Genomic DNA, 10,682 nt, shown 5'->3' on the forward strand with positions numbered 1-10,682 from the left:
TCACCTGAGGTCAGGAGTTCGAGACCAGACTGACCAATGTGGTGAAATCCCATCTCTACTAAAAATACAAAAATTAGATGGGCGTGGTGGCAGGCACCTGTAATCCCAGCTATTCAGGAGGCTGAGGCAGGATAATTGCTTGAACCTGGGAGGCGGAGGTTGCAGTGAGCTGAGATCCTGCCATTGCACTCCAGCCTGGGTGACAACAGCGAAACCGTGGCTCAGAAATAAATAAATAATAAATAAATAAATAAAATGCATTAGAAGGGGATACTATAGACAATTCTATGCCAACAAATCAGATAAACTCAATGAAAAGAACACATTTTTATGAAGACACAAACTACTGATACTGACACAAGAAGATATTAAAAACCTCAATGTACCTGTAACATATAAGGAGATTGAAGAGGTAATTTTAAATTTTGCCACAAAGAAAATCATAGGCCCAGGCAGGGCACGGTGACTCAGGCCTGTAATCCCAGCACTTTGGGAGACCGAGGCAGGTGGATCATTTGAGGTCAGGAGTTCGAGACCAGCCTGACCAACTTGGTGAAACCCCATCTCTACTAAAAATACAAAAAAAATAGCTGGGCATGGTGGTGGCCACCTGTAATCCCAGCTACTCGGGAGGCTGAGGAAGGAGAATTATTTGAACCTGGGAGGCGGAGGTTGCACGCAGTGAGCTGAGATTGCTCCACTGCACTCCAGTCTGGTCTGGGGAAAAAAAAGAAAGAAAAAGAAAGAAAATCATGGGCCCAGATGGCTTCACTAGTAAATTTATTTTCATATATGTAAAAAAAATTTTTTTTGAGACAGAGTCTCACTCTGCTGCCCAGGCTGGAGTGCACGGGTGCCATCTCAACTCACTGCAACTGCCGCCTCTCAGGTTCAAGCGATGCTCATGCCTCAGCCTCCCAAGTAGCTGGGATTACAGGCACCCACCACCATGCCCGGCTAATTTTTGTATTTTTTGCAGAGACGGGGTTTCTCCATGTTGGCCAGGCTGGTCTCAAATTCCTGGGCTCAAGTAATCTGCCTGCCTTGGCCTCCCAAAGTGCTGAGATTATAGGCGTGACCCACTGTGCTCAGCCTAAAAAGATTTTTTTTTTGAGACAGAGTCTCACTCTATTGCCCAGGCTGGAGTGCAGTGGCATGATCTCGGCTCACTGCAACCTCCAACTCCCAGGTTCAAGCGATTCTCCTGCCTCAGCCTACCAAGTAGGTGGGATTACAGGTGTGCACCACCATGCCTGGATAATGTTTAGTATTTTTAGTAGAGACAGAGTTTCACCATGTTGACCAGGCTGGTGTCGAACTCCTGACCTCAGATGATCTTCCCTCCTCGGCCTCCCAAAGTGCTTCGATTACAGGAGTGAGCCACCGTGCCTGGCCCAAAAGATTTTTTAAAAAGAATTAATACTTATTCTTTACATGTACTTTCAAATATTAGAATAGAAAGAATCACTTCACAATTCATTCTATGAAGACAGAATTACCCAGACATCAAAACCAGAGAAGAAAATTAAAGGAAAAAAAATTATAGACCAATATGACTGATGAGTACAGACACAATAATCTTCAGCAAACTACTAGCAAAATAAATTCATTAACATATAAAATGGATTTTATAACATGGCTAAGTTTTATTTATCCAAGGAATCCAAAGTTGGCTTAATATCTAAAAATTATTATACTACATAAAAATCAATAGAATAAGGGACAAAAACATGATCATCTCAATAGAAGCAAAAAAATGCATTTGACAAAATCCAACAAGCTTTCATGATAAAAACACTCAACAGATTAGGAACAGAAGGGAACTTACTCAACTCGGTAAAGAGCATCTATGAAAATCCCACATATTACTTTACATTTTACTTAAAAGAAAAAGACTGAATGCTTTCTCCCTACAGTCAGGAACAAGACAAGAGTACTACTTCCATTCAATATTGTACTGAAGGTTCTAGCAAGGACAGCTGGACAAGTAAAAGAAGTAAAAGGCATACAGAAATGAAAGGAAGAAATAAAACTATCTTTATTTGCCAAAGACATGATATTGTATATAAAAAATCTGGCCAGGCACAGTGGCTCACACCTGTAATCCCAGCACTGGGAGGCCGAGGTGGGCAGATCACCTGAGGTTGGGAGTTCGAGACCAGCCTGGTCAACATGGAGAAACTCTGTCTCTACTAAAAATACAAAATTAGCTGGGCATGGTGGTGCATACCTGTAATCCCAGCTACTTGGGAGGCTGAGGCAGGAGAATCATATAAACCGGGAGCGGAGGTTACGGTGAGCCAAGATCACGCCATTGCACTCCAGCCTGGACAACAAGAGCAAAACTCCATCTCAAAAAAAAAAAAAAAAAAAAAAAAAAAAAAGTGAATCCGTGTGGGCACAGTGGCACACACCTGTAGCCCTGGCGACTTGGAAGGCTGAGGCAGGAGGATCACATGAGCCCAGGAATTCAAGGCTGTAGGGCACCATGATCACATCTGTGAATAGCCATTGTACTCCAGGCTGAGCAACATAGTGAGACCCCGTCTCTTACAAGAAAATCATAAGGAACTCACAAAAATCTATTTTTCTTTAGAGATGGGGTTTCACTGTCACGCAGGCTGGAGTGCAGTGGCCACACTGGAAAGCAGTGGTGCGATCCGGCTCGTTGCAGCCTCAAGCTCCTGGGCTCAAGTAATCCTTCTAACTCAGCCTCTCGGGTAGCTGGGATTACAGGCGTGTACCACCATGGCCAAATAAGTTTTTTATTTTTTGTAGGGATGTGGTCTCGCTTTGTTGCTCAGGCCAGCCTTGAACTCCTGGCTTCAAGTGATCCTTCCATTTTGGCCTACCGAAGTGCTGGGATTCCAGGTGTGAGCCACCACGACTGGCCTACAAAAAAACTATTACAACTAAAAAAAAAAAGTCAACCAGTTTGTAAGATACAAACAATATACAGAAAGCAGTTGTATTTCTATACACATGTAACATACAATCCAAAAATTAAATTAAGAAGTATCCCATTAAAAAGCTTCAAAAAGAATAAAACGCTAAGGAATAAATTTAACAAAAATAAATAAATAAAAATCATACTCTAAAAATTATAAAACATTGTCCAAAGAAATTAAAGATCTAAATAAAGTGAAAGGTAGATATACCATGCTCATGTATTGGGAAGACTTAATTTTATTTATTTATTTATTTATTTTGAGATGGAGTCTCGCTCTATTGCCCAGGCTAGAGTGCAGTGGGGTGATCTTGGCTCACTGCAACCTCTGCCTCCTGGGTTCAAGCGATTCTCTTGCCTTAGCCTCCTGAGTAGCTGGGATTACAGGCATCCGCCACCATGCCTGGCTAATTTTTGTATTCTCAGTTGAGACGGGGTTTTGCCATGTTGGCCAGGCTGGCCTTGAACTCCTGATCTCAGGTGATCCTCCTGCCTTGGCCTCCCAAAGTTCTAGGATTACAGGCATGAGCCACTGTGCCCGGCCCAAGACCTAATATTTTTAAGATAGCAATTCTTCTCAAATTCATCTACAGATGCAATGCAATCACTACCAAAATCCCAGTCACGGCTGGGGACGGTGGCTCACCCCTGTTATCTCAGCACTTTGGGAGGCTGTAGGTGAGAGGATTGCTTGAAGCCAGGAGTTCGAGACCAGCCTGGGCAACAAAATGAGACCCCAATTTCTGCAAGAAATACACACACATAAAAAACAAACAAACAAAAAAAAAACACCAAACCAAAAATACTCAGTCAACTTTTTTTTTCAGAAATTTATTTGCTGATTCTAAAATTCATATGAAAATTCAAGGGACCCAGAATAGCTAAACGACCTCAAGAAAGAGGAACAGAATGGAGTGGAGCTCAGAGCTGTGGAGAGGAATGAAGCTGAGCAGCTGGGTTAGCCTGGCCAAACCAGTGGAGCACAGACGTGGGTCAAGCGCTGGTGAACATATGCTTTTGACACATTAGAGACTTTTTTGATCATGGATGATGAACATATACCAGATTTTTCAAGTTTAAAGGATGAAACTGCTTATTGGAAGGAAATGTCCTTGAAGTACAAACATAGCTTCCAGGAAGCTTGAGATGAGCTAGTTGAATTTCAGGAAGGAAGCAGAGATTTAGAAGCAGACTTGGCAGCACAATTAGCACAGCCTGAACAAAGAAATAGAGACTTGCAACTTTATAGCCAAAGTCTGAAATATGAAGTGGAGGCATTGAAGGAGAAACCAGAACATCAATATGCACAGAGCTACAAGCAGGTCTCAATATCAGATGATTTAAGTCAGATGTGGGCCATTAAGGTGTGGTTGCTTAAGTATGTGAGAGAGCTGGAACAGGCCAATGATGACCCGTAGCAAGCAAAAAGGGCAATAATAGTTTCACTAAAAGACGTTGTTTTTGTTTTGTTTTGTTTTGTTTGAGACGGAGTCTCGCTCTGTTGCCCAGGCTGGAGAGCAGTGGTGAGATCTCGGCTCACTGCAACCTCCACCTCCCAGGTTCGCTGTGTTGACCAGGCTGGTCTCGAACTCCTGACCTCAAGTAATCCACCCGTCTTGGCCTCCCAAAGTGCTGGGATTACATGTGTGAGCCACCACACCTGGCCTTCACTGGAAGACTTTGAACAAAGGCTAAATCAGGCCATTGAATGGAATGCATTTTTAGAAAGTGAACTTCATGGAAAGGAATGTTGTCGGTCTCTGTACAGAGGTTAAAAGATGAAGCAAGAGATTTAAGGGCAAGAACTAGCAGTTCAGGAAAGCAAGTAACCAGAAAGTTGGCTCCTACTTCTCCAACTCTAGATGGTGAAAAGATAGATTCCACTGTCCAGGGATCACTGTTTTTGCCAGCCACTCCTATTGGCAAAGGAAAGGAAAACAATTTTCCTTCCCGAAAGCTACACTAAGTGGTTTTGGTACCAGTCCACTAACTCCTGCTGGGCTATCAGCATTAACGACCGTGGGGGATCTCTTAGGAAAATTAGGGACTTTACAATCCTAATTAGCAGCTTGCAGAAATTTTGCAAAGGACCAAACATGAAAGTCCTATATTTCAGGAAATGTTAACAGTGGGGTGCTGAATGCCAATTGCACAAGAGTCTCCCAATCAGATGAAGGGCAAGAAAAAGTCATATTTCCGGCCAGGCAGTAATCCCAGCAGTTTGGGAGGCCGAGGTAGGCGGATCACTTAAGGTCAGGAGTTCGAGACCAGCCTGGCCAACATGGTGAAACCCCATCTCTGCTATAATTACAAAAATTTGCTGGGCATGGTGGTGGGCACCTGTAATGCCAGCTACTCAAGGGGCTGAGGCACAAGAATCGCTTGAACCCAGGAAGCGGAGGTTGCAGTGAGCCTAGATAGCACCACTGCACTCCAGCCTGGGTGACAGAATGAGACTCTGTCTCAAAAGAAAAAAAAAAAAAAAGGCCAGGCGCCCTGGCTCACGCCTGTAATCCCAGCACTTTGGGAGGCCAAGGCAGGCAGATCACTTGAGGCCAGGAGTTCGAGAACAGCCTGGGCAACATGGTGAAACCCTGTCTCTACTAAAAATACAGAAATGAGCCCGGTGTGGTGGCGCATGCCTGTCGTCCCAGCTACTGGGGAGGCTGAGGCAGGAGAATCGCTTGAACCCAGGAGGCGGAGGTTGCAGTGAGCCGAGATTGTGCCACTGCACTCCAGCCTGGGCGACAGAGTGAGACTGTCTCAAAAAAAAAAAAAAAAGTCACATTTCCTACATTGTTCATAATGCAGTAAACGGCTTTAATCCAGCTCCTCCTTCTCCTGGTCTGCATTCCTCATGCCTGCTGCCAGCACCGGGTATGCTGCCTTTCAGTGTGAGTGCTTGGCCTCCAAGTGGGGGCTCTTGCCCTCCTCCAACAACCCAATACACCCATGCCTCACCCCTTGGTGCCGGGGCCCAGCCCCATGCCCCTCCAACTGCCTTCCCACCGCTGGCAGGGGGCTGGCTGCATGCAGCGGCGGCGGCTGGGCCCTGCCTAGCCCCAGGACTCTGCACAATATCAATACTGGCTATTTTCTCTTCTTACCATAGTGAAGTTGGCTTCATATGATTGCACTTGTGTGGGTCACAAGGTGATGCATCTGTGTATTACTTGGTCACTGGATGGAGAAATACCCATTCATCACACCTGCTTCATAGCCCCCACTCTGCTGTACTGACAGGATTTACTTGTGTTAGGACATTGCAAATCTTCTAGAAGTTCTCCACCAAATCAGGTCAATGTGTGCCTTCTTTCTGAGCTCCCACTCAAGCATCTTCAGTGCTCATGATCATGTGTCCCCCAGCTCCACCCCTCACTGTTCGGGCCTGTTTCTGGCAAAAAGTCAGGAAGGTTACTGAATTAGAGAAAATTTTCTGGACCTTCTGATTTTACTTAAGCAGTTACCATTCCATGGACTTGCCTCCCAAAGCAGCAAAATGCCTGTCAGAGCCCCAGATGGCAGGAGACTCTGGGGCCTGGGCACACAGACTAAGCCTCTGTGCTGTCTTCTTCTCTGTGTGCCTCAGACTCGGTGGGTGGAGAGCTGGCAGGCAACCTCTCACCAGCTTTCCAGTCCTTCAGGTCTATGACATCTTCAGACCTTTTTTCTCCTCTGAGGGCTAGCCCAGTTAGTTTTGGAAGGGTTGAGTAGCCTGACTCCAGGGCTGGCTGGTGCCGGCTCCTGGGGGGCGGACTCACCAAAAGTGGTTGTCTCTGTGCATTGCTTGATCACTGTCATGCTGCATTTAGTGTTTACATTTGCTTCATTGTATTGGGTTGGTGCAAAAGTAATTGCGGTTTTGCCATTACTTTTAATAAATGAAATGCATTTTTAGAAAGTGAACTTCATGAAAATGAATGTTGTTAAACCAAACACTGCATGTTCTCACTCATAGGTGGGAATTGAACAATGAGAACACTTGGACACAGGAAGGGGAACATCACACACTGGGGCCTGTCGTGGGGCGGGGGGAAAGGGAAGAGATAGCATTAGGAGATATACCTAATGTAAATGACGAGTTAATGGGTGCAGCACACCAACATGGCACATGTATACATATGTAACAAACCTGCACGTTGTGCACATGTACCCTAGAACTTAAAGTGTAATTTAAAAAATATATTAAAAAGTCAAAAAAAGTCTCAAATAATTAAATAAAGTCCTCCAGTATTTCTCATCCTCAAAAAAAAAAAAAAAAGAAAATGAATGTTGTTGGTCTCTGTACAGAGTTTAAAAGATGAAGCAAGAGATTTAAGGGCAATTACTGTCGCACCAACCTAATACACAGGTTTGTAAACATGACTAAGATATTTATATATAACTTGTGTTTTATAGATTTTATTTATTCAGAACTCATACGACATGTTAATGACTTACGATAGTGTCCTACTCTGGGCAACTGTGTAGGATCATAACACGGTTAAAAAAACACTTCCCCTCAAAAAAAGTCTTTTAGTGTAGATACAATAAATTTCATAGAAAAAAAAGAGGAACAGAGTTGGAGAACTGACATTTTCTGATTTTAAAATTCACTAGAAAACTACAACAATGAAAACTGTGTTGTTTTGGCATAAGAATAGACATATAGATCAATGGAATTTAATTGAGAGTTCTGAAATAAAGCTTTACTTTGATGGTCAGTTGATTTCAACAAGAATACCAAAACAATTCACAGGAGAAAAGAAGTAGTGTTTTCAACAAATGATGTTGGAATAACTGGATATCCAGCTGCAAAAGTTGAACTTAGACCTTATCTTATACCATATATGAAAGTTAACTCGGCGGCCCTGTCTGGGAAGTGAGGAGCACCTCTGCCCAGCCGTCCCGTCTGGGAAGTGGGGAGCGCCTCTGCCCGGCCGCCCCGTCTGGGAAATAAGGAGCGCCTCTGCCCGGCTGTCCATCATCTGGGATGTGCGGAGTGCCTCTGCCCGGCCGCCCCATCTGGGAGGTGTACCCAACAGCTCCGAAGAGACAGCGACCATCAAGAATCGGCCATGATGACGATGGCGGTTTTGTCGAAAAGAAAAGGGAGAAATGTGGGGAAAAGAAAGATCAGACTGTTACTGTGCCTGTGTAGAAACAAGTAGACATAGGAGACTCCATTTTGTTCTGTACTAAGAAAAATTCTTCTGCCTTGGGATGCTGTTAATCTATAACCTTACCCCCAACCCCATGCTCTCTGAAACATGTGCTGTGTCAACTCAGCATTAAATGGATTAAGGGCAGTGCAAGATGTGCTTTGTTAAACAGATGCTTGAAGGCAGCATGCTCGTTAAGAGTCATCACCACTCCCTAATCTCAAGTACCCAGGGACACAAACACTGTGGAAGGCCACAGGGACCTCTGCCTAGGAAAACCAGAGATCTTTGTTCACATGTTTATCTGCTGACCTTCTCTCCGCTATTATCCTATGACCCTGCCACATCCCCCTCTCCGAGAAACAACCAAGAATGATCAATAAATACTAAAAAAAAAAAAAAAAAAGAGCTTATCAATCAGAAAAAAAAAGAAAGTTAACCCAAAATCGTAATAAACCTAAAAGTAAGTGCTAAAACCATAAAATTTTCAGAGGAAAATATAACTACAAATCTTCATGACCTTAGATTAGGTATGATACCAAAAGCACAAGCAACAAAAGATAACCAATAAATCAGGATTCATCAAAATTAAAAATTAAATATCAAAATTAAAAATACTGCCATGTTTTATATGTGTCTCTAAAAGTTTATGAGTCAGAAACTCTTTTTTTTTGAGACAGAATCTCACTCTGTCACCCAGGCTGGAGTGCAGTGGTGCCACTATGACTCATTGGGCTCACCTGGAATTCCAGGTGTCAGCCACTGTGCCTAGCCTATGTATTGGAAACTTAATCCTTTTTCCCTCATGAATGGATTAATGTCACTATCATGGGAGTGGGCTTGTTATCATGAGAGTGGCTTTGCTATAAAAGCAAGCTTTCTGTGGCCTCTTGCTCTTGTCCTCTAGCCATGTGATGCCCTCTGCCATGTTATGACACAGTAAGAAGGCCCTCACCAGATGCTGGTGCAATGCTCTTGGACTCCCTAGCCTCCAGAACCATGAACTAAATAAACGTATTTTCTTTATAAATTACCCAGTCTGTGGTATTGTTATAGCAACAGAAAATGAACTAAGATAGATACTATAAAGAAGTTGAAAAAGCAACCCACAAAATGAGAGAAAATATTTGCAAAGCATATTTCTGTTAAGAAACATGTACCTATAATATATAAGGAACTCTTAAAAACTCAACAATAAAAAGACTACTCAATTTAAAATAGGTAAAGAATTTGAATAGATATATCTCCAAAGAAGCTACATAAATTGTCAATAAGGAAATGAAAAGATGCTCAACACCATGTAATTGTGATATCTGTGACATTTGTGAAATGCAAATCAAATCCAAAATTATATATCACTTCACACCCACTAGGATGACTATAATTAAAAAAATATGCAATAACAAATGTTGGTAATGATGTGAAAAAAATTGAAGGCTTCATACATTGCTAGTGGAAATGTAAAATGGCATAGCTATTTTGGTAAATGGCTTGAAAGTTCCTCAAAAGGTTAAACATGGAGTAACCATAAGACCCAGCAATTTCACTCCTAGATACATACTCAAGAGAAATGAAAACGTATGTCCATGTACTACATGCAAAAGTTCACAGCAGCATTAATCATAATAGCTGAAAAATGGAAATAACCCAATGTTCATGAGCTGATGAATGGATAAGAAAAATATGGCATGTCTGTACAATGGAATATTATTCAGCTGTAAAAAGGAATTAAATGCTACATTCATGCTATAGCATGGATGAAACTTGAAAACACTATGCTAAGTGAAAGAAGCCCACATATTTTATGATTCTATTTATATAAAATGTCCAGAACAGGCAAATGTATGGAGACAGAAAATAAGTTAGTAGTTTCCCACGGCTGGTGGTGGGCAATGGGGGATTTGAGGATGATGGTTAAGGGGTGCAGAGCTCTTGTCTGGGACAATGAAAGTGTTATAAAATTGATTGTGGTGATAGATGCATATCTCTGTGAATATATCAAATATCAGTCAATTGCACACTTGAAAGGAGTGAATCATAGGACATGTGAATTATATCGCAATAAAGCTGTTACAAAACCCCTGAAGTTTCATTTATTTGCTTAGTTTTTCCAGGGAAGACATCAAACTCAGAATTAATTTGTTTTTTGAGACAAGGTCTCATTCTGTTGCCTAGGCTAGAGTTCAGTGGTGCAATTGTAGCTCACTGCAGCCTTAACCTCCTGGGTTCAAGTCATTCTCCCACCTCAGCTTCCTGAGTAACTGGGACCACAGGTACGCACCACCATATTTGGCTAATTATTAAGTTTTTTGTAGGGACAGGTTCTTGCCATCCTGCCCAGACTGATCTCAAACTCCTGGCTCAAGCAATCTTCCCGCCTTTGCCTCCCAATGTACTGGGATTACAAGCACGAGCCACCACACTTGGCCCTGAAGTTTTTCTTTCTCTTTCTTTCTTTCTTTCTTTCTTTCCTTCTTTCTTTCTTTCTTTCTTTCTTTCTTTCTTTCTTTCTTTCTTTCTTTCTTTCTTTCTTTCTTTCTTTCTCTTTCTTTCTTTCTCTCTCTCTCTCTCTTTCCTTCCTTCCTTCCTTCCTT

General features: G+C 42.5%; 1 pseudogene; it reads left to right on the forward strand.

The window, feature by feature from the left end:
• The first annotated feature begins 1,974 nt into the window (after positions 1 to 1,974).
• On the forward strand, positions 1,975 to 6,303 carry LOC100988467 (nuclear distribution protein nudE-like 1; annotated as a pseudogene).
• The last annotated feature ends 4,379 nt before the right edge of the window (positions 6,304 to 10,682 follow it).

This window comes from Pan paniscus, chromosome X (assembly GCF_029289425.2).
Source record: "Pan paniscus chromosome X, NHGRI_mPanPan1-v2.0_pri, whole genome shotgun sequence".
In the NCBI taxonomy this organism is placed as follows: Eukaryota; Metazoa; Chordata; class Mammalia; order Primates; family Hominidae; genus Pan; species Pan paniscus.